The sequence below is a fragment of the Mustelus asterias genome, unplaced genomic scaffold (assembly GCF_964213995.1).
Source record: "Mustelus asterias unplaced genomic scaffold, sMusAst1.hap1.1 HAP1_SCAFFOLD_312, whole genome shotgun sequence".
In the NCBI taxonomy this organism is placed as follows: Eukaryota; Metazoa; Chordata; class Chondrichthyes; order Carcharhiniformes; family Triakidae; genus Mustelus; species Mustelus asterias.
Window position 1 is genome coordinate 413,102 of NW_027590276.1, and position 21,941 is coordinate 435,042.

A 21,941-nucleotide genomic window follows, 5' to 3' on the forward strand; every position below is an offset into this window, starting at 1 on the left:
CAGGCTGGCGATTTTGGGAATGGAATGGCAGCGCTACATCAACAAGCAGAGCCATCCACTTGTGCTTTGGAGCAAGCACCACATGTGAACTTCTAAATTGTGTTTTTTTTTCTGTCTGCTGTTACCCAGGACAAATTTGGCACAAAAATGCAGCAGAAAAGGCATAGCACAAATGGATCTGTTGCACATTTCCCTCTGTTTCACTGAGATTAAAATTAAGGAGGGAATTTTTTTATTATGAGGGGACGGGGGGATGTGGTGAGGTGATGCGTTGGAGTGGGGCAGTGGGGTTGGGGGGGGGGGGGGGGTGGAAACGGTGAAGTGATGGTTTAGTGTTTGGTGTGCCAGTGCTTCCTGGTGCGCTGTCAGTGGGATGAAGTAGCAGGCTTCTGCTGTATGGATAGATTCCCAGAAGTTGACGATACCTTTGCAGCACTGTGGTGTTCTTGGCACTGATGTAGAAATTTTAAAAAATAATTCCTGGAAAACAGTTACACAACACTTGTCACCTGTGCCAGCTAACCTCTCAATGTCAGACGGCTATATTTAAAGAACTGAGGATTTTATCCAATCTGTCCATCCATCAGAGTGTGTGTGTGCGTGTGTGTGTCTGTGTGTGTGTGTCTGTGTGTGGTGCTGCTTTGATTCTAAGTGAGACTTCAAGATTGTCTATTCTTTGCAATGTTATTAAATGTACATGGATATGGGGAACTGAGAAGGGTTTTTGGTTGCAGGAGCGTTTAAAGGAGAGATTCTGATAGACACTAGATTTTGTTTATCCTTAGTGAGCCATGTAGGTACCCAAATAAATCAAGTGAAATGGGTCAGCCACTCCATTTGGTATTTTTGGGATCTTCCTGTGTGTCAACTGGAACCACGTTTGCCTACACCAGTCAAAGCATTTATTGCACATGAAGCATTCTGAGATGTGTCTGAGAGGCATGAGCAAGTCATTCATAAGTCTGTATGTTTCCTTCTGGGTCCTTGATACACTGCTCACAACTCACTGGAAACAGTGAGAATAGAATAGAAGATTTGACAATACCCAATGCACTTAGGAAATGTTTTGCTAGTAGTAAGGAGTTTCCTTGAAATTGTTTTGTCAAAAATTGAAGTGGCTTTGCCTCCCTACCTGGATTACAGAAAATAATCAAAGTTTCGGTGATACTGTTTGCTGCACTGTCCACTGGAGCGCTCAAAGTAAAAAAGGACTTGCACTACCTCAGGATGTCCCGAAACACTTTGCCAAGTCTTTCTTCTTCAAGACTTGAGAGAGGAGACATAGCTTCAGTTTAACTTCTCATCTGACTGATCTCAGAGTGCAGTACCTGAACTCCTTTTAGGGTGATGTCTATCAGGGGAACGTATGGTTTTATTACATAGTGTCACTCACAATCGCTCTAATTTCCATTCAGTGCCTGAAGAGCTTGGTAAGCAAATAACAAAGATGATGCAGGAAAGGTTGGGAAACTCCTGTGTGCTATCAGATAAACTGCACGTTTTCTAACAATGTGCTTGTTATGCAATGTCACATTTAGCTGGGGAGTGATCTGGCTATCTTTGTTCAGCTTATTCCACGTGCATTTCAATCTGCACGAGATGAATCAGAGAGTTTAAATATTGCACAAGGCCCGGTCCCAAATATGCAGCTGTGCTATATTGATTGCTGCCTGCATTAATCTTCCTTTTGAAGATGAGACAGAGATTATGTAGGTGTCAAGTGACTCATGCAGTGAAGTTGTTGTGCTTTTACATGACCTAACAATAATACAACATGCCTCTCTATCCACTGAAGCCAGTTTATCCACCCTGTGTTGACAAATAAATGGTATTTGCTTCCGCACAATCAAGTAGTTTATAATTGGCATTGCAGTTCACAGCCCAAGGAGGAGGTAGAAGCAGAATGATAACAGCTTGTATTTCCGTTTTATGAAAGCAAATGTTCTTTTTGAGGCTTATAACAAGTGTCTCATCTCAAGAGTGTTCAAGTTGTTTCCTTTGTAGGCCACTGAGGGCATCATGGAGTCTGGAGTGAGTACCACACTGGAAGTTTAATTCAATGTTCTCTTAAATTTGCATACATCTTGAGCTGCTGGAGCTGACAGATCAGGGTATTAGGATTTAGGATTTATTCACCAACAATGGAGCAGACCTCTCTAAATGTCAAGGCACACAAAATTCAAACTGATGACCTGAGAAACATAAGCTCAAAAGCAACTGAGTTGTTCCTGGTTCATGGGCATGTTTCAGGGAAACCCAAGTTCCGTAAGGATTTGCCACAGAACTTGAAGAAATCTAAGGAGATGGATACTTTTGCCCTTCAGTGCTGCAGAATCTGCCCTATTATGATGAACCCCACCACAAGCTGTCCTTCATTACCGTTCAGTCAAACCTGCTCGTAAACCAAGAGCCACATTGACTGCACATAAACAACTTATTGGTTAAGGTAGTTCAAAGCTATTCATATGGTTGCACAGGTAACCTCTAGTTTGTGTTTTCTCTTTTCCAGCTATCAGTTGTACTGTTTTGTGTAGCAATCAAAAATCCATCTTCCCTTTCCTTAAAAATGTCTTCGAGAAAGATGAGCATGGCTGATGGTTTGAATGTAAGAGAAATAAAAGCACAAAAGATTTTTGCCCCAACAATGGGTCCAATCCACTGTTATCTGTCCAATGTGATTGTGAAGGGACGTGCAACACTGCGCCATGACAAAGCTGTAAACAGATTTGAGACAGGACAGTTATGTTTCCTCAAAAACTTTGCCCTGTGTTTCAACCTGCAGGCAATATCCAACTTGTGCAGGCACAAATTCAAGACCTATGTGCTTTTCATTTTCTGTGCATTTTCATCCCTCCGTTCTTGAAAACATCGATTATTGCTGGTTGCATCGCACTGGTATTGCTCACCCTCGAGTAACTGCACTTAGTGGCCATTATTCAGAGGTGAAATTTGATAACATCCACAGCTTATTTGATTTTCTGGGGTATCGCCACCCAAAGGTAGGGGAGTCTAAAACTAGAGGGCATAGGTTTAAGATGAGAGGGGAGAGATACAAAAGTGTTCAGAGGGGCAATTTTTTCACACAGAGAGTGGTGAGTGTCTGGAACAAGCTGCCAGAGATAGTAGAGGCGGGTACAATTTTGTCTTTTAAAAAGCATTTAGACAGTTACATGGGTACGATGGGTTTAGAGGGATATGGGCCAAATGCGGGCAATTGGGATGAGCTTGGGGGTTTTTAAAAAAAATGGGCGGCATGGACAAGTTGGGCCGAAGGGCCTGTTTCCATGCTGTAAACCTCTATGACTCTATGAGCCTGCAGCTGCCTTTACTACCTGCATGGCAAGCTGAAAGTGGGAACCCCTTAATTCCCCCCAGCCTCTGCCACCTTTGCATCCTTCAAAACTCAGGTCCTTGGAACCTCCCTAATTTTTCAGTTGTTTGTCGAAGATCAATAATTGGCAGAAGGTTAACCACTGGAGCAGGTGAGCAAAGGCTGTTGTTTTGTGGGGGTGAGTGTTAACCCAACTTTCACTATGTGGCCAGCCAGGTGGAGATGAGCACCAACCACAGCGTTGACAAAACTGAAAAGGGAAATGCTAGCACCCTGTACTGCACTTCGGATGAGAGAGCAGGACCAGCTTTGTAGCTGTTTTGAATAACTGCTGATATTTGTCAACTTGTGTATCAGCCTTTATAGATCAGCATTTTCCAGTTTTTATAAGTGTCATGAGAGTGCCACAGCCAATTGTGCAGGAAGTATAATCCATATTTGCCTAACCTTTTCAGTGTCGGAAAATTAGCTCTTGAAGTTTAATTGTTCAGTAGTTATAAATTGAACCAATGCTGTGTATTCTACATAATGTGTTCTAAACAGGCTGACTAAGCAGGGGGAGAGAGGGTCAAGTGATGGCTTTAAGTTCAAGTTTCTATTGGGGAAATATCTTAACGTAGGTTATTGTTGACACTCGATTTTCAAATCTTTCTGCAGCATGCTGCAATGTTTCTTTTTCCAACCTCCAGATTTTCAAAAGCTTCTGTCATCTTATGCAAATGCCTTACACTAGTTTCTGCCTTTATAAGTGCAATGCGTTGGACCATAGATCTGTACAGGTGGAGATGCAACATATTCTCATTTCAGTCTTCCCCCTGAACCACTTCTGACTACCATCAAAACCACAAATGACCTGTTTCCACTTGGTTGAGCACACATGTGCATTTTCAGAATGGAGTGCTGGCTTCATCAGTCATTCAGAACAGGGACCTTTGTTTTTTTTCTCCCAAACTCAGGAACATTCGGAGCAATTATGATTACACCCCCTGTCTCTCTGTCTCTGAGTGAGATACATTGAACCCAAGATCTTCCTTTGATGTTTGGCTTGTTAATGTATTGTAAGAAGTTTAACAACACCAGGTTAAAGTCCAACAGGTTTATTTGGTAGCAAAAGCCACACAAGCTTTCGGAGCTGCAAGCCCCTTCTTCCACTCACCTGAAGAAGGGGCTTGCAGCTCCGAAAGCTTGTGTGGCTTTTGCTATCAAATAAACCTGTTGGACTTTAACCTGGTGTTGTTAAACTTCTTACTGTGTTTACCCCAGTCCAACGCCGGCATCTCCACATCATTGTTAATGTATCACAGTGGATTGACCTATTGGGGTTTGTTGCAGTGACTGTAACCGATAGGTGATGCTGAATTCTGCTTGTAGCATTAAAGTGAGTGGGTGACAGACAACTACTTCAGAACAAAAGCTGAATATTACTAATATTACTAATGGTTCAATGCAATCACATTAAGTGTGTGACATGTTTGCAACGGCTTGTACTGGCCCAGCAGCTAGCTAATCAGTTGAAAGCAGATTTAGCAACAGGGGGCAGCTTTCTGATACCTCTATTGAGGGATCCTTATCCACAATTGCTTTCAAACAGTCATTTTAAAACTTCTACAGTATATATGTTAAAACATATTTTTGGGAATTGGCCAGTTTTTAAGGATACAGTATTAGCTGTAAAGTTGTGGTTTTTGATCAATAATTGTCAGAAAAACTAGTCGGATAGGCACAGGATAACCTCACAGGGAAAACCATTTCCATGATTTCCAGGATTCTGCAACTAGCTTTACTTCAATTGACAATCTTTCCTGACTTTCTTACAAATTCCAAAGGGCATTCCAAGCTGACGTACAAGATTCTAGAGTTGAATAGATTTTTAATTTCAAAAGCCACCGTTCGTAATATTGGGTCTTAGGGGGGTCACTGGATCTTTAAACCTTCCAGTAACGATCTGCTACCACATTGGGCTTGTACAGTATGTGGTGATATGTTTCTGACATCATACATACTTCTGGCTGGGGAAGAGTTGAAAGGAGCATTTTTCTTTACTTCTCCACCCTAGATGTTATGGGATGATTTAGATCCCCTGGCTTCTGTCTGCTTTGCGCCCAGTGTCCCTCCACCACCTCACCGCTTCCTATGTGACTGTGTGCCTGACTTGTGTCATTTAGTGGACTGCGTAGAAATGCGTTGAGCAATTATACGTGTGCAGAAGAACACCGTGTTTTTACTCATATAGAATAGCCTCACATCATGGAAAGTAATTTCCAGGAATAACAGAATTTAGTTTTATATGCTAATTGAGAAACCTCCCTCGTGCTCTTGTGAATCCCACCAGAGCATTTGGCATATCAGCTACGACTCTCTAACTTTTACAGATGCACAGTAAGAAGTCTCACAACACCAGGTTAAAGTCCAACAGATATTGCAGGTTTTACAGATGCACCATAGAAAGCATTCTTTCTGGTTGTATCACAGCTTGGTATGGCTCCTGCTCTGCCCAAGACTGCAAGGAGCTACAAAAGGTTGTAAATGTTGCCCAGTCCATCACGCAAACCAGCCTCCCATCCATCTGTCTATACTTCCCGCTGCCTCGGCAAAGCAGCCAGCATAATTAAGGACCCCATGCACCCCGGACATTCTCTCTTCCATCTTCTTCCTTCGGGAAAAAGATTCAAAGGTCTGAGGTCACGTACCAAATGACTCAAGAACTGCTTCTTCCCTGCTGCTGTCAGACTTTTGAATGGACTTAACTTGCATTAAGTTGATCATTCGCTACACCCTAGCTATGACTATAGCACTACATTCTGCACTCCCTCGTTTCCTTCTCCATGAACGGTATGCTTTGTATAGCACGCAAGAAACAATACTTTTCACTGCATGTTAATACATGTAACAATAATAAATCAAATCAAAAATCGTTTCTACCTGATGTCTAAGCGAAAGTTTTCTTAAAGGATTTTTAATGTTACCTAGTAAATAAACAACATGTGGTTACAGAATGTTTTACTGCAATGTTCCCTGAAATATAAGCCACTCCAGGGTTTTCATTCCAAGTCTGTGAGCAATCATGTCACTGCAATAAAATCCAAGCTAGCAGCTTGTGCACAGAATTGCACAGAGCAGTTCAATTTGAAAATTCCCATCAGACTTTAGAACCATTAATGTAATAAGCAAAATATCCACTGATAGTATTAGATTGTGCAAAAATCTTATTTGTCTCTCTCCTCATTTTGTCCCTCCCCTTTACTCTCTACATTCTCCTGTCTTTTTCCTCTTGCTTATTTCTTTTCGCTTCAACCCTCCTCCCACTTCTTCCTCTGCTTTCCTTCTCTTTCCCCTTCTGCCTCGTTCCCTCTCTGCATTCTTTCTGTTCCCTGTGCTGTTATTTCACCCTTGCTTTATTCTCCTCCCTTTTTTCCTTCTGCCTTTATTCCTTGCTCCTCTCTGCCTTCTTTGTTTCTCCCCCTTATCCCTTCCACTCTTTCTGCCCATCTTATCCGTCTTCCCCCTTTCCTCTCTCCTCTCTTCCTTTCCCACTGGAGGAAGGGGCACTGTTTTTCAGATAAAAGGTTACACTGAGGCCCCACCTACCCAGCTCATATTTCAAAGGAACACAAAAGGGTGTCTTGATTAATATTTAATCCTGAAACAACATAATTAAACACAGATGATATAATTTATTTGATAGCTGTTTGTGGAATTTTGCTATGTGTAAAATGGCTGAGTGTGTGAAAGGCATTATATAAATGCAGCTTCTTTTCACTTTTCTCAACTATTGGTGAAAACCTTTAGTTCAGCATTGAGTTGCTGTCCATACATCCCAGAGCCCTTATGGTGAGACCAAAACTGGAATACAGTGTCTGGTTCTGATAACTACAATTTAGGGAGGATGCAAGAGTTCTTGGACACAGAGGAAGGAGATTTACTCGAGTGGCACCATGGATGGGGGAGTGGGAAGTTAGGTTGGAGAAGCAAAGTTTGTTCTTGGAGCAAAGATTAGATAGAGGTGTAGAAGATTATGACAGGTTTGAATAAAGTAGATGAAGAAAACCTATTCCCATTAGCTCATGGTAGAAGGACTAGGGGACCCAGATTTAGGGTTTTGAGCCAGAGATGCAGGGGAGGTGCGAGGAAGAATGTTTCCCTCAGTCATATGTAATGATCTGAAACTTGCTGCATATGAGGGTGGTAGAACCGTGGACTTTTCATTTCAAAAGGAATTTGGATGAGCATGTGGCGGGAAATAAACTGGCATGGCTACAGGGATAGAGTGGGGGAATATGACTGATTCATTTGCTCTGCTGAGAGTTGGCATGAACTCGATGGGCTGAATGGTCTCTTTCTGTGCCGACTGATTTTGTTACTCTCATCCTCTATGCTGCTTCTGTATCTGGGAAGTATCTGAAACCCTAGCCAATCCCTCTAACCTTTCTCTACCCCAACCTTTCTTGTATTTCTCCAAGTATGTCATGCCAGATACTCCTTTCATAGAATAGAAATCATAGAAACCCTGCAGTGCAGAAGGAGGCCATTCGGCCCATCGAGTCTGTACCGACCACAATCCCACCCAGGCCCTACCCCCACATATTTACCCGCTAATCCCGCTAACCTACGCATCTCAGGACTCTAAGGGGCAATTTTTAACCTGGCCAATCAACCTAACCCGCACATCTTTGGACTGTGGGAGGAAACCGGAGCACCCGGAGGAAACCCACGCAGACACGAGGAGAATGTGCAAACTCCACACAGACAGTGACCCGAGCCGGGAATCGAACCCGGGACCCTGGAGCTGTGAAGCAGCAGTGCTAACCACTGTGCTACCGTGCCGCCCTTCCCACTTTCTAACAACAACTTGTATTTTCATTGAATGGTTCAAGTGCAGGTTCCCTCTAACTGAACCAAGAAAGGCTTAAAAAATGGAAATGAGAGGATTAAGGGAGATACAATGGAGGCTTACAGAATTATGAAAGGTTTTGGGATGGGAAATGGTGACGGGCTAGATCTATTGGTTTGTGAATTGCTAATGCAGAGACACAAGTTTAGGATGATTAACAGATGTGCAATATAGGAGGTTAGGAGATTGTGTTCCATCCACACACAGGATTATTGCAACGTGGAAAGTTGTATCATTTGTGTTAATTCAGTCTGAGATTATTTTTAGAATTTAAGAAGAACTGGCTATGCGTTTGAGAGGAAGCATATTAAAGAAAATGAGAAATTGGGTTGAGAATAGTTCAGTGGCCCCCATCCTGTTCTCTAATTGCTATGATTCCAAGTTCTCAATGTTGAAATTAATACGTTGCCTCCTATTATAGCTAATTTTCTCCATAAATTCCTCTGTGGTGCCCCTCACCCTTCCCACTTTTCCCATTTATGCTAAAATCCAAAGCTTAGCTTAATCATCACTTCCTGACTGCTGTTGCTTTCTATTGTTTTTTAACCTTGGTTCCATCCAGCACTTGCCTCTTAACCTTGGTTTCTTAATTACATATTAAAAAGATTAAACCAGGGTTTGAATTAGTTAGCCGAGCGATTGTAATTCTAATGACATGCAGGCTGCACTTAACCTTATTTACACTTACAGATCAGCCAGGATCTAATTGAATGGTACAGCAGGCCTGAGGGGCTAAATGGCCTAGTGCTGTTCCCATTATTTCCGTGTTCCCCTTACCACCTTTCTTTCTGCTCGAGTGTACAGTCATTACCTATTATTTCCAAACCTGTGTAATGTCTTATCAGATATTAATGTGCCTGAAGCTATAAGGGAAATAAATTGTGAAATAATGCACGATTGATTTGTACTTGGTCTGTGCTTTTTAATTGAATAATGCCTGCCTTTCTAATTCATTCTTATTCTTCAAGACTTTAATTAAAACTCATGAACTTTACCAACTTTTTGGCCACCCCTTCTAATAGAGGAACATAATAGAAGTGGAAGTAGGCCATTTGGCCCACCAGGTCTACTCCGCTATTCCTCATGAGTTAAACACGAGGGTAATCTTCTACCTCAACTCTTGTGTGCTGTCCCTATATCCCGTCGTCCCCTTGGTGTCCAAGAATCTGTCCATTTCAGTTTCGAATACACTCGACAACTGAGAATCCACAACCTTCTCGGATGAAGAATGCCAAAAATTTGCAACCCTCTGCGTGGAAAAAATAACAAAGAGTGAGGCTGGAATTTTACCTCCCCACCCGCCAAGGGAATGGGAGCAGGCGAGGGGCGGACCATGGAAAGGTCTGTTGACTGACCTCGGGCAGGATTTTACGTTTTCGGGACGAGCGAGGCCGTTAAATCCCGCCCAGAGTGTTAATAATCTGACTTGTTTGCCTGAGGGGGGAGGGGGGGGGCGGCTAGCATGCAGCAGTGCTTTTTTGGTGATTCACCTCTTATCTCCCAGTGTTTTTCTGTGTGGAGCAGTTAGGAACTGGGACAGTACAGAGTCTGAGGGCAGTAATTGGTATTTAGCCTCAGTGAACAATTGAGCCTCAGATGGAAGGTTGACGACCTCATGATGAACATTTTCTAAAAAAAAACTTTCAGCTTCTTATATTTAAAAACAACTTATTCAATCAACCTTGTTTCTGGAGTAAAAGTTGTGCCTTTAAGTGTGGGTCATGGAGTTTGAATTCCCAGTGCCTTGGATTATGCCAGTGAAATGAGCAAGTACACTCTGTACAAGTACAAGTGTGGCCTTCTCTTCCTTTCACTAAAACTGTTGCAAGGACAAAAACATCCTCCTTTCAAATCTATGCCTCTTATTTTACCAAATAAGTACAGATATTTTTCAACTATGTGAAGAATTTATAAAACAGATTCTTCAGTAGTACTTGTCCGTGGCCTCTTGTGCAATGCTGTAATTTTCCATTATTTTCCTGGTGAAAAATGAACTGTCTTTTTCTTGCTGTCCAAGTCCCAATTCAGGGATGTAAACAGGAAGAGGAGTTCTATTCCCAGCCTCTGGCCAGCTGAGTGATTTTCCCAGTTCTCCAAACTATTTCATTTTTAATGCTTGCAATAAAAGCTCTTTGAGTCCGTGTTCGAATTGGTGGAACATGACAAGCTGGCTTTAAATAGAAGGGGCGGGAAGCTGCTGTTTGAGTGCTATAGATGGTGTGAGTGGCTGCTTGGGAAGGTGAACAAAGCCAGAAGTAAATACTGCTTAGGTTCTTTGACATACTGAAGGCCAGCATGTTCTATAAAGAGCTTGTGTGCGTGCATCTATGTGAAAAAGAGAAATGAGTCCAGTGCAGAGTAGTGTCCAGTACAGTTTGTCAACTGATTTGTGTTAGACTTGGTTTAACCTCCCAGCAGAGGGTCCAGGGAGCTGAGTTCCCCACAAAGCAGAACAGAAGAATGTATAGTGCCTCACGATGTTCTGAGCTTCTGTTTCAGCTCCCACAAACCCACGCTTGCAGCGTTGCTTTTCCGTGAACAGACTGTTTCCTGTTCCGCCATTGAAGCTTCCTTGACATCACTTCCCAGCTCCAAAGCACAGATTCCCAGCTCACTGAAATCTTAATTCCCCCTTTTGTGCAATTTCCAATATTTACTGTTCTTGAGCCTAGTAGTTACTTAGTCATAGAGGTTTACAGCATGGAAACAGGCTCTTCGGCCCAACTTGTCCATGCCGCCCTTTTTTTTAAAAAACCCCTAATTGCCCGCATTTTGCCCGTATCCCTCCATACCCATCTTACCCATGTAACTGTCTAAATGCTTTCTAAAAGACAAAATTGTACTCGCCTCTACTACTACCTCTGGCAGCTTGTTCCAGACACACTCCACCCTCTGTGTGAAAAAATTGCCCCTCTGGACACTTTTGTATCTCTCCCCTCTCACCGTAAGCCTATGCCCTCTAGTTTTAGACTCCCCTACCTTTGGGAAAAGATATTGACTGTCTAGCTGATCTGTGCCCCTCATTATTATTTTATAGACCTCTATAAGATCACCCCTCAGCCTTCTACGCTCCAGAGAAAAAAGTCCCAGTCTATCCAGCCTCTCCTTATAACTCAAACCATCAAGTCCCGGTAGCATCCTAGTAAATCTTTTCTGCACTCTTTCTAGTTTGTTGTAATATTAGTGGATGAGTGTTCATGTACCCCACTGATGCTCCACTGTCAAGTTAACAGAAGATAACTGGATTAATGCATTTCCTGAAATTAGTAGGCTGAGGGCTTAGTAACCAAAATAGGCTATTCAGCCCCGTGACTATACCCCATAATTCATTTAGATCACGGGTGATCTACACCTTAGCACCCTGCTATATCTCCATAATCCTCAATTGATTGAAATTGCTTTTTAACAATTACTTAATATCCTAGTCTTGGAAGTTCCAATTGACCTCAAGCTCCCGCAGCCTTTTGGGTAAGAGTCCAAATTTCTCGTGCCCTTTGTGTGACTATGTTCTTCTTGATGTAAAATTCTGTTTGCTTGTGCCCTGACCATTACGTGCTGATCTGATTACATTGGTTATTGTCAGTTCTCGGCTTAATCTTTTTTTATTGTTGTTTGTAGACAGACCTAAGGACTGTGCACTGTATGTGCAACATTATAGTATTGTGTTTATCTCTGGCGCAGTGTAACTTATGTTGTACTATGGTCCTTATAATAAATCTTAAGTGATCTCTGCTAGTGTTCAGATTTATTCGGTAAATGAGATTGTGTGCAAGCAATAAAAATAAGAAAGACTTGCGTATATAGAGCATTTTTTACGACCACCGGTCATCGCAAAATACTTTACAGCCAATGAAGTACTTTTTGAAGTATGGTCACTGTTGTAATGTCGGAAACTTGGTAGCTAATACGCACTCAGCAAACTTTCATAAACATCAATGTGATAATGACTGGACAATCTTTTTATTTTGTGATGTTGACCGAGGGACAAATATTGACCAGGACTCTGCTTTGAAATGGGATCTTTAATATAACCTGCCCTCTGGTTGGTTCCAGAACTGCGTGGGTTTCTTCCGGGTGCTCCAGTTTCCTCCCACAATCCGAAAGATGTGCTGGTTAGATGCATTGGCCATGCTAAATTCCCCCTCAGTGTACCAAAATAGGTGTCAGAGTTTGGTGACGAGAGGATTTTCACAGTAACTTCATTACAGTGTTAATGTAAGCCTAATTGTGACACTAATAAATAAACTAAACTTAAGGATGTGACCAGTGGAGTTGACCAGGGAGAACCAATGGATGTGCATTATTTAGACTTTCAGGAGGCTCTCGACAAGGTATCACATAGCAGATTAAAGTTAAAGCACATGGGATTGCAGGTAGTGTCTTGATAGAAAGCTGGTTAGCAGACAAGAAGCAGAGAGTCGGAATAAGTGGGTCTTTTTCTGGTTAGCAGGCAGTGACTGGTGGGATACCACTGCAATCTACGCTAGGACCCAATTGTTCACATTATATATTAATGATTTGAACGATGGAACTAAATGTACTAACTCCAGATTTGCAGATGATAAAACATTGGGTGGGAGGGTGAGGTGTGAGGAGGATGCAGGGATGCTTCAGCGTGATTTGGACAGGCTGAGTGAGTGGGCGCATGCAGTAGTACAATGTGGATAAATGTGAGGTTATCTACTTTGGTAGCAAAATTAGGATGGCAGATTATTATTTGAATAGGTGTAAATTGAGAGAGGTGGATACTCAATGAGACCTTGGTTTCCTCGTGCATCAGTCACTGAAAGTAAGCATGCAAATATAGCAGGCAGTAAAGAAGGCAGATGGTATGTTGGCCTTCATTGTGAGAGGATTTGAATATAGGAATAGAGATGTTTTACGGCAATTCTTAAGGGTGTTAGTGAGGCCACACCTAGATTATTGTGTGCAGCTTTGAAGGAAGTTATTTGAGGAAGGAAGCTCTTGCTATAGAAGATTCTTTCTGAATCTACCCTGCATAATCCAGTTAGAATTTTATAATTTTCTATGAGGTTCCCTCTCATTCTTCCAAACTCCAATGAATATAATCATAACCAATTTAGACTCTCCTCATATGACACCCCCGCCATCCCACGAATCAGCCTGGTAAACCTTTGCTGCAGCAAAGGTTTACCAGGCTGATTCGTGGGATGGCGGGGGTGTCATATGAGGAGAGTCTAAATTGGTTATGATTATATTCATTGGAGTTTGGAAGAATGAGAGGGAACCTCATAGAAAATTATAAAATTCTAACTGGATTATGCAGGGTAGATTCAGAAAGAATGGTGGGGAAGTCCAGAACTAGGGGTCATAGTTTGGGATAGGAGGTAAACCTTTTAAGACTGAGATGAGAAGAAATCTCTTCACCTGAATATGTGGAATTCACTATCGCAGGAAGTAGTTGTGGTCATAATATTGAATTTGGTGATCAGCCATGATCATAATGAATGGTGGAGCAGGCTCAAAGGGCTGAGTGGCCTACTCCTGCTTCTATTGTCTATGTATGTTTCTATGTATCACTGAGGCATTTTATAAGTCAACCACATTGCTGTGGTTCTCGAGTCACATGTAGGCCAGACCCAGGTAAGGATAGCAGATTTCCTTCCCTAAAGGTTATTAATGAACCAAGTGGATTTTTATGATAATTGGAAATGGTTTCATAGTCATCATTGTCCTTTTAATTCCCAGATTTTTAATAAATTCAGACTTTACCATCCACCGTGGTGGGATTTGAACCTGCGCCCTCACAGCATGACCCTGAGTCTCTGGATTACCTGTCCAGCAACAATATCACTGTGCTGCCACCTCCCCAAAATTATTCTGAAAGCATTCGAAGAATTCCTCGTCCTGACTACTACTGCCAATCTGATTTTTCCAGTTTATATGTAGATGAAAGTCACCCATGATTATAGTTGTTCCTTTATCACAAACAGTCAATATTTCTTCTTGCTTTGCATTGTGGTTACTGTTAAGGGGTCAGTAGACCACTCCTTTCCCCTACAATTCCTCATCTCCACCAAAACCGATTCCACATCCTGATCTCCAGAACCAAGGTCATCTCTAACTGTTGCACCAATGCTATCCTTGATCACCAGTGCTACCCCATCACCTTTCCTTAGCTTCTTGTTCTTCTTGAATGTCATGTACCCCTTAATATTCAGGACCCGATCCTTGCCTTCCTGCAACCAAGTCTCCAAAATGGCTATCAGATCACATTTATTTACTTCAGTGTGTGCTATCAATTTTTTTACTTTGTTATGAATGCCGGTTGCTGCCTCGGTTTAATGTCTCATCTGAGAGTCTCAGTACTGCGGTGGAATGTCAGCTTTGATTTCTATGCACAATCCCTGCAGTGGGACTTGAACCTGAAACCTTGTGCTCCAAGCTGAGCCATGGCTGACATGATGTGCTGATGAGGATTTCGGTGCAGTGTAATGTCGGGTGTGTGAAATGCTCTTCCGCGCACTAAATCATGCAAAACGCCTAGTGGCACAATTGAACGAGTGTGTTGGCTTACTTAATATGAGGGTGAAATTCTAGCAGGCACAGGTCTGTCTCACATGGTGAGACCACCTTGGAATCATGAGTGCCGAAATACAAGTTTTGGCACAAAGTTCAAGTGCAAAATGCTTTTCAATCTCTTCAGGTAACATTACACAGAATAGTTCAAGCCAGAACATTGGGTTGGTATACTCTGCGAAAGACTAAGGGAGAATTCCTTTTCCTGGTAACACAGCAAAAGCAAGCTGGAGGGTAAGGACTATTATGTACTCTATGGAGAACTTGAGAAGGATTTACTCTTTAATTTCTGGAGATCTTCATGATCCCAGCAGAGGGCAGTCGATAATGATGATTGGATTTGAAGAAAACATCTAATCAATTGGAGCTAGCTGTTGGCAGGCCAGGCAGGGACCTCCGTCCCAATCTGCTTTCAGCAATATGTTTATGAGTCAGTGTGCCAACCAGAGCTCAGTGTTAGACATGGCTGGCACATGAAACATGTTATGGAAATTGAACTCCTTTCCTTCTATAAGGGATAACAGTAACCAGTGAGTATCAGTTTGGCTACATTGATGGTATTCTCAATTATGGGTTTGTTGTAGGATCTGAGCACGTAAACTGGACTGATGTCATAGCTAATGGGAGAATGTTCCATTCTCAGAGTTGCTATCCTTTGGATGAAATGTTAAGCAAATGCCACATCTGCCACTTAAGGTAGGTGTTAAATATCTTGTGGCGCTACCTCAACAAGAGCAACAAATTCTCCTGCTGTCTGCCTCAACTAAAGGGCCTTGATGTCTGTGCTGTTTGTGGTACCTTGCTGTTCATCTATGTAATAACCATTCTGCTTTGTAATTTCCTGTATATAAAGTGCCTTAAAATATTTGTGAACTATTTGATAAGGTACTCTATAAATGAAGTCAATTTAAAAATCTCTTGTATATTGCCCAGTGTGAAGCAATAGACTGAATAATTTATTGATATCAATAAAATTATAATTTAAGCATTTTTATTTTGGCATTTCCTTCCCAACAACATCCCATTTTACTTGTAGTTAAGAGAAAACCATCCATCTAGAGTGCTAAGCGAAGCTGGCAGACTGTATTGCCCTTGACTGATTCGCTGTTTCACACTCCGGAGATATCTGCCGAGCTTGACTCTCGAGCATGCTGCGCCCTTTGTCAATTACTCTCCAGTTGATGTGCAACAACTCAATTTGGCTGATGTTGCTGTTGCATCTTGGCCTAAGGTCGGTTATTCCCGTCCGTGCAGAGGGGAAGCAGATTGCGTGGAATTGTCCTGCTCCTGGAATCATGCATCACGCTGCCAATTGCATGACCCATTTGAGTGAGTCAGCCATCCCAGTGAATATTGTCAAACAGTACGAAGTATGTATGAACATAGCGTATGCATTGGCACATTGGGGGAATTTTCCAACGCAGTCAAATAGCTCAGGGTTTGGGATGACGCTGCAAAATCTTTGACTTCTATTCATCATTTCAATCTCCTTGTTCACCTCTGACTGTAACACAAGCTGTGTAAATGTTCACAGGGTAGGCTCTGACAATACATACGGAGGCTGTGTGACTACCTCCTTTAAAGAACAACAGCTTATGTGGTTCAAGTCATAGCGCATTCTAGCTGATTATTAGAGCTATTATTATTAAAGTGATGACTTTTTAAGCCAATGATGTTGGTACATTCTTAGTTGGATGTGAGGTGGGGACGGAGAGAAATGTGGTTTAAAAGGCACAGACTTAAAACAATTGTCAAAGGGGTTAGAGGGGAGTTGTGGAGAATATCTTTCAGCCAGAGGGCAGTGGGGGTCTGGCATCCATTGTCTGAAAGTGTGGCTGAGGTAGAAACCTCATTGCATTTACAAAACACTTTGATATGCGCTTAAAGTGCCGTAGCCTTCAGATCTACAGACCAAGAGGTGGAAAGTGGGAATAGGCTGATTGCTCTTTATCAGCCGGCACAGACATAATGGGCTGAATGGCCTCCTTCTGCAGTGTAAATTTTCTGTCCTGTTTGTTGCCTGCAGGGTGATGATCAGCGTACTGAAAATGCAGATTAATTCCTTAACCAAACTGTCAAACCAACTCTCACTACAGCTTTGTAAAAGAGGCATATTTTTAACTCAAAAGTCAGAAAGATCCTCTTCAATTTGTTTTTACATTTTTGATGATCGAACAATAATTGGAAGATAATTCATGCCTGCGTGATCTCCTTTGACTTCAAAAGCCAGCACAAAACCATTGGTTTTGTTGTAAACTACTAAACAAAGTGAATGGATAAATAAATAGCAGCAATGACACAGTAGTGATTTACAGTAATTAACTATTCTACCTTGAAACGGCAAAAAATAACACAGTCCTGACTGCTATGCTATACTTGTGAGTTATCCTGACACAAAGTCCCTGAAAAGCTGTCGTGAAGTTTCATTGCGGGGGAATTTTCTGCTCCTGGAATCGTGCATTCCATTGTCAATCCCATTCCAATTGCATGATCCATTTGTGGGAGTTTTGATGTCACTGACTTTAGAGTGCTTCAAAGCAACCTGAGATGCAGTTTCCGAATCAAAACTGGGCCAAAGGAAATGTAAAAATATTGCTGGACCTCAAAACAGAGCTACCAATCAAGATGTTGTTATCAGAAAACTCCACAGCATTGTGGTGTTTGAATTCTGTGACTTGTTCTCCCTTTCTCTGATATCCACTTTGGGCTGACACTTGCTCTGAGGCCATTGTGTTTCAAAACTGAGGCTCGTTCCTATGAGTAAACCAGGTTCTCAACTCTGCTCATGGCAGGACAAAAAGAAACCAATAGCACGAAAGAAAATGCTTTGTTCTTGTTGTCACAATCACTGACCAGCTCTCCAATCGATAATTTGTGACCTGCTGGCTCATTGCATTTCCAGAACTGGCTGGACAAAGATTTTGTTCAATGATCCAAACTCATCAGAGACAATCCTTAAGGACCTGTTCCTACATCATTTGTAGTGAGGTATATGTACTGTATTAACCTAGCTTTGTGCTAAAATGAGGCTCTTATGTGATATCTCAGCTGATTAATAATGTACAAAACACTGAGTCTTGGAGCTGACGTACTGCATACCAGCTACTACCCTGTCATCAGACACCACACTCTGCCTGGATTTCCTGCAGGGGGGAGGGGGGGAATGTGTGTGTGCCTCTGACTCTTTGATGGTTTCTTCTCTCAGTCATGTCTACCATTGATTTGCTCAGTATTGAAAATAATTTTAAGGATGAGTGGAAACATTTGAAAATGACTAAAGCTGTCACTGAAAGGATAGGACGGAGTTCAGGAGCAAACTTGTACAAACAACAGTTTTTACTTTTTGATTTGAGGAATTTCAGTCAGAAATACCATTGGAACATGGTCTTCAGTACAAGCATGTTGTATTCTTGCAGATGCTGTTAGGTTTTAGCCTATTTCTATCTCCATAACATCGCCTGGACTCTGTCCAGCTGATCTGCAACTGAAGCCTTCATTCATGCCTTAGTTAACCTCCAGATTTAACTGTTACAGCAAACGTTTGGCTGGCCTTGCATATTCTACCTGTGGTAAACTTGAGAGAATTCAAAATTCTGCTGCCCTGTCGTTACTCGGACCAAGTCCTATTCACTTGTCACACTTGTACTCACTGGCCCACATTGGCTTCTGGCTAAGCAGTGCCTCAATTTTGAAATTCTCATCCTTTAAATACAAGTTGTCATTGTTAGATCTTTGTGCAGTAATTTCTTCACATCCAAGATCACAGACCATTCCAGTAAACAAGCCCATGCTCGGCACAACATGAAATGTTGTGTTGTTGCTGTTACCGTTACTTGTTGCTGACGTTTTTTGATTTTTTTTCCATTAGATATTTAGATTCAATTGTGTTAATACTTCTGTTACTTGGAGAAACTCAAGCTCCTGTTATTTGTTCTGCTGGGGCAGAGAAAATCGAGAGGAGATTTAATAGAGATTTAATTAATATTTAATTTAAAATTAGGAAGGGTTTTTGATTGCCAAAATAGTGCCAGTGATCGGTAACCAGAATACGCGGATTAAAGGTAATTGGAAAAGAACCAGAGAGGAAATTCATTTCTTGTTTCTTTAATCGAAGAGTTGTGATGATCTGGAGTGCAGTGCCTGAAAAGGCATTGGAAGTAGATTCTATAGTGAATTTCAAAAGATAATTAGATAAGTACTTGAACGGGAAATGTCTGCAAGGAAATGGGTGTGGAATAAATCGGATAGTTCTTTCGAAGAGCCAGCCCACATGCAGAGTGTTGAATGGCTTCCTTCTGTGATGCATGATTCTTAAGGATGTGTGAAAACTCAGCTGAAGATGTTCAAGAATGAGTTAGAAAAGGGAGTGAAGGTTATGAGGGGGAAGGTAGGAAATTGTTCTTGAGCCACAATCAGACCAGTTACGATCCTATTGAATGGCAGACCAGGCTCAAGGGACTGACTGGCCTATCCCTGTTCCTGTCCTTTATGTTCTTATGACCTGTTCCTATTACCATGGTATTTATGTGGCTGATCCAGTTATGTTTTTGATTGTGATGATCCCAGGATGTTGGTGGGTGATTCAGCGATCATAGTGTGGATAAATCCAGTCTTTAGTTGGATACGATCATTGCTTGATGCTTTTATGTGGCATAAATACTACTTGCCACTATCTGCCCAAGTCAGATTGTTGACCTGGCCTTTATACCTGCAGGGATGGACTGCTTCATTATCTGAGGAGTTAAACTGAGGTGTACTGCACATGGAAATCATCAGAGAACATCCCCACTTCTGATCTTATGAATAAGATCATTGATGAAGATAGATGGGCCAAAGACATCCTATTATGAGAGTGTGATGATTGGCCTCCCCCAACCATTTGTCAGCCTGTTGTGACAAGATGACCAATTTGAATCAAACAGTACCGAAGAATATTGGACTTGAGCAGTGCTTTTTAAGCGCTGTTATAATGTCACTGTTATAATGGAAGGAAATAACCAACAGCCAGTTTATACACAGCAACTGTGATGAAGACCAAATAGATTTTTTTGTTTAGTCGTGTTGCTTGAGGAATAATAACGGCTTAGAATATTGGGGAGAATCACTCTGCTGATCAGGTAATATTGTGGGCTTTTACATACATATACATGGCTCAAGCTGGTTTAAATATTAAAACAGGACACTAGGGGGGCGATTCTCCCAAAAGTGCTGAATTGGTGAGAAAACTGGTCTAGATCATGACTGTTTTTTCAGGGCAACTTCAGACCTGAATCTCCGCACTCTGTGCATTGCAGAGGTCCCAATCATGAATATCATTAAAAACCGAGGGGCCTCTTCACACCAGAGGCTGACAGCTCCCGAACTCTGCGCATGCGCAGTGGCTCCAATCTGTCAGTCACCCCGTCAATCGTTGGCCAGCCTGGGACCCTCGCAGTGCTGACCTTCCTGACACCACCATGGCCCGATTGTGGCCCCCACCACAATTCCCAGGCCAGCCCCCCGCTCACAAGCATTGGCGATACCTCCCCCCCAACAGACCAACCCCCTTCCTCCGAGGCACACCCCCTCCTAGACATGGGCACTTTACCCTTGGGCAGTGCAGGGGACACAGGCTGGCACTGCCAGGGTGCCCATGCCCAGAGAGCGCCACTCCCCCCACCGCCCGACCCCCTGGGGGGCCCCGATTGCCCCCCCTTCACTCCAGTGGAGTCTCCTGCTAGTTCCCCGAACGTGGGGAGCTACTCTAAACCCCGCGGGAGTGAAATACACCTGGTGGGGTGGGAGGTGCCGGGCCCCAAAATCATGTTTAAAATAGATTTAAAATACATTAAAAAAAGATTTAAATCACTTACCTCTCTTCCTGCCAGTTTCCAGCACGGTCCTGACTGTGACTGTTCTCCGGCTCTGGAGACACACATGAGTCGGGAACGCATGCCCGAATCCCGCGAAATGGCCGGCACGCGCATCTCCCAACCCAACCCGCCAGAAAATTTGCGGGTCATGATAGGAGAATCGCCCCCTAGATGTGTAAAGTTTCCATGATATGGGCTGCTCATTCCATGTCCTGCCCTGGGTGATAGACTTTAATGTCTGCCTGAGATGGTGAGGCTGTTGAGAAAGACTGCACCAAGGTGACTGGCCTCTCGTTCCTGCTTCCAGGTTGGAAAAATGATTCCACTCACTCTGTGGTAAAACTTTGTCTTGAATATTGCTGAAAAGAGAGAAATGTCGCCAAAGCTTTTCATCTTGCACTCATCAGGACAAAAGCAGGAATGCCAAATTTCAAATGATCACCACAATTTATATTACAGGAGAAAAGGGTGCTGATTGGTTGAGGCATTAAATCTGATTGACAAAGGCATTGCCTTGAAGAAAGCAACTGGGAATTAAAGGCTCCCCAACCCCTGGGTAATTCAAAAAAGGTACAAGGCTTTAACATATTCCTTTGGTTTGCAGAAAGTGGGTCCTTCCCTGCATATGAATGTATGTCACTTTGAGCAAGCATAAGTGAGTCACGTTACGAGCCCGCTATTCGGGCATTGGAATAGTCGTCTGGAAGTGCCAGAAACACGGATGAGGGCTTTAATGACAAAAGGTACAGAATTAGCAACAGGCAGTCTTAATGATGAAAGGATGTAGCGTTTGAACCTGGGCTCAGGGTCAGATAGGACGCCAAAGTTTGGTTCAGCTTGAGACGGTGACCAGGGAGAGATGGGGTGGAGCCAGTTGCCAGGGAATGGAGTCTGTGGGTGGAGAGGGAGGACAAGGACTTTGGTCTTCCCAATATTTAAATTACATGCTCTGAAGAAATGAGGGTGATGTATGAAACCATAACGAGACACTGCCCAAGAGTTGTGCGACTGAAGCTGTCACTTAGGGTAACATGGAAGCTTTAATTAGTTTGTGGCTGGTATTCTTGATTTTGTTTTTGAAGTTTAAAAAATCCGGTCTATTTGTTTCTTGGAGACTTCCAGCCACATCATCATTCTGCCCATCTAATTATGTCCTGCTGTTATTGCAGTGAGCATAAGAGATGAAGAAATGTCTTATTTTTTTCTGTCATGTACAAACAGCATAAAACTTAATCCATGATGTGTTAACAATGGAGGGGTCGGGGCAGCATGGCTTTGCGGACATTGCTGGAGGGAGGGGGTGCAGGAATAGCGATGACTTAAGAAA

At 42.5% G+C, this 21,941-nt stretch overlaps 1 protein-coding gene across 1 annotated transcript in view; it reads left to right on the top strand.

The window, feature by feature from the left end:
• The window catches only part of LOC144486341 (homeodomain-interacting protein kinase 3-like), a gene marked incomplete at its 3' end in the record, with an annotated part of 193,684 nt that overhangs the window by 74,934 nt on the left and 96,809 nt on the right, over window positions 1-21,941 (top strand). The gene's annotated exons all lie outside the window — the stretch shown is intronic.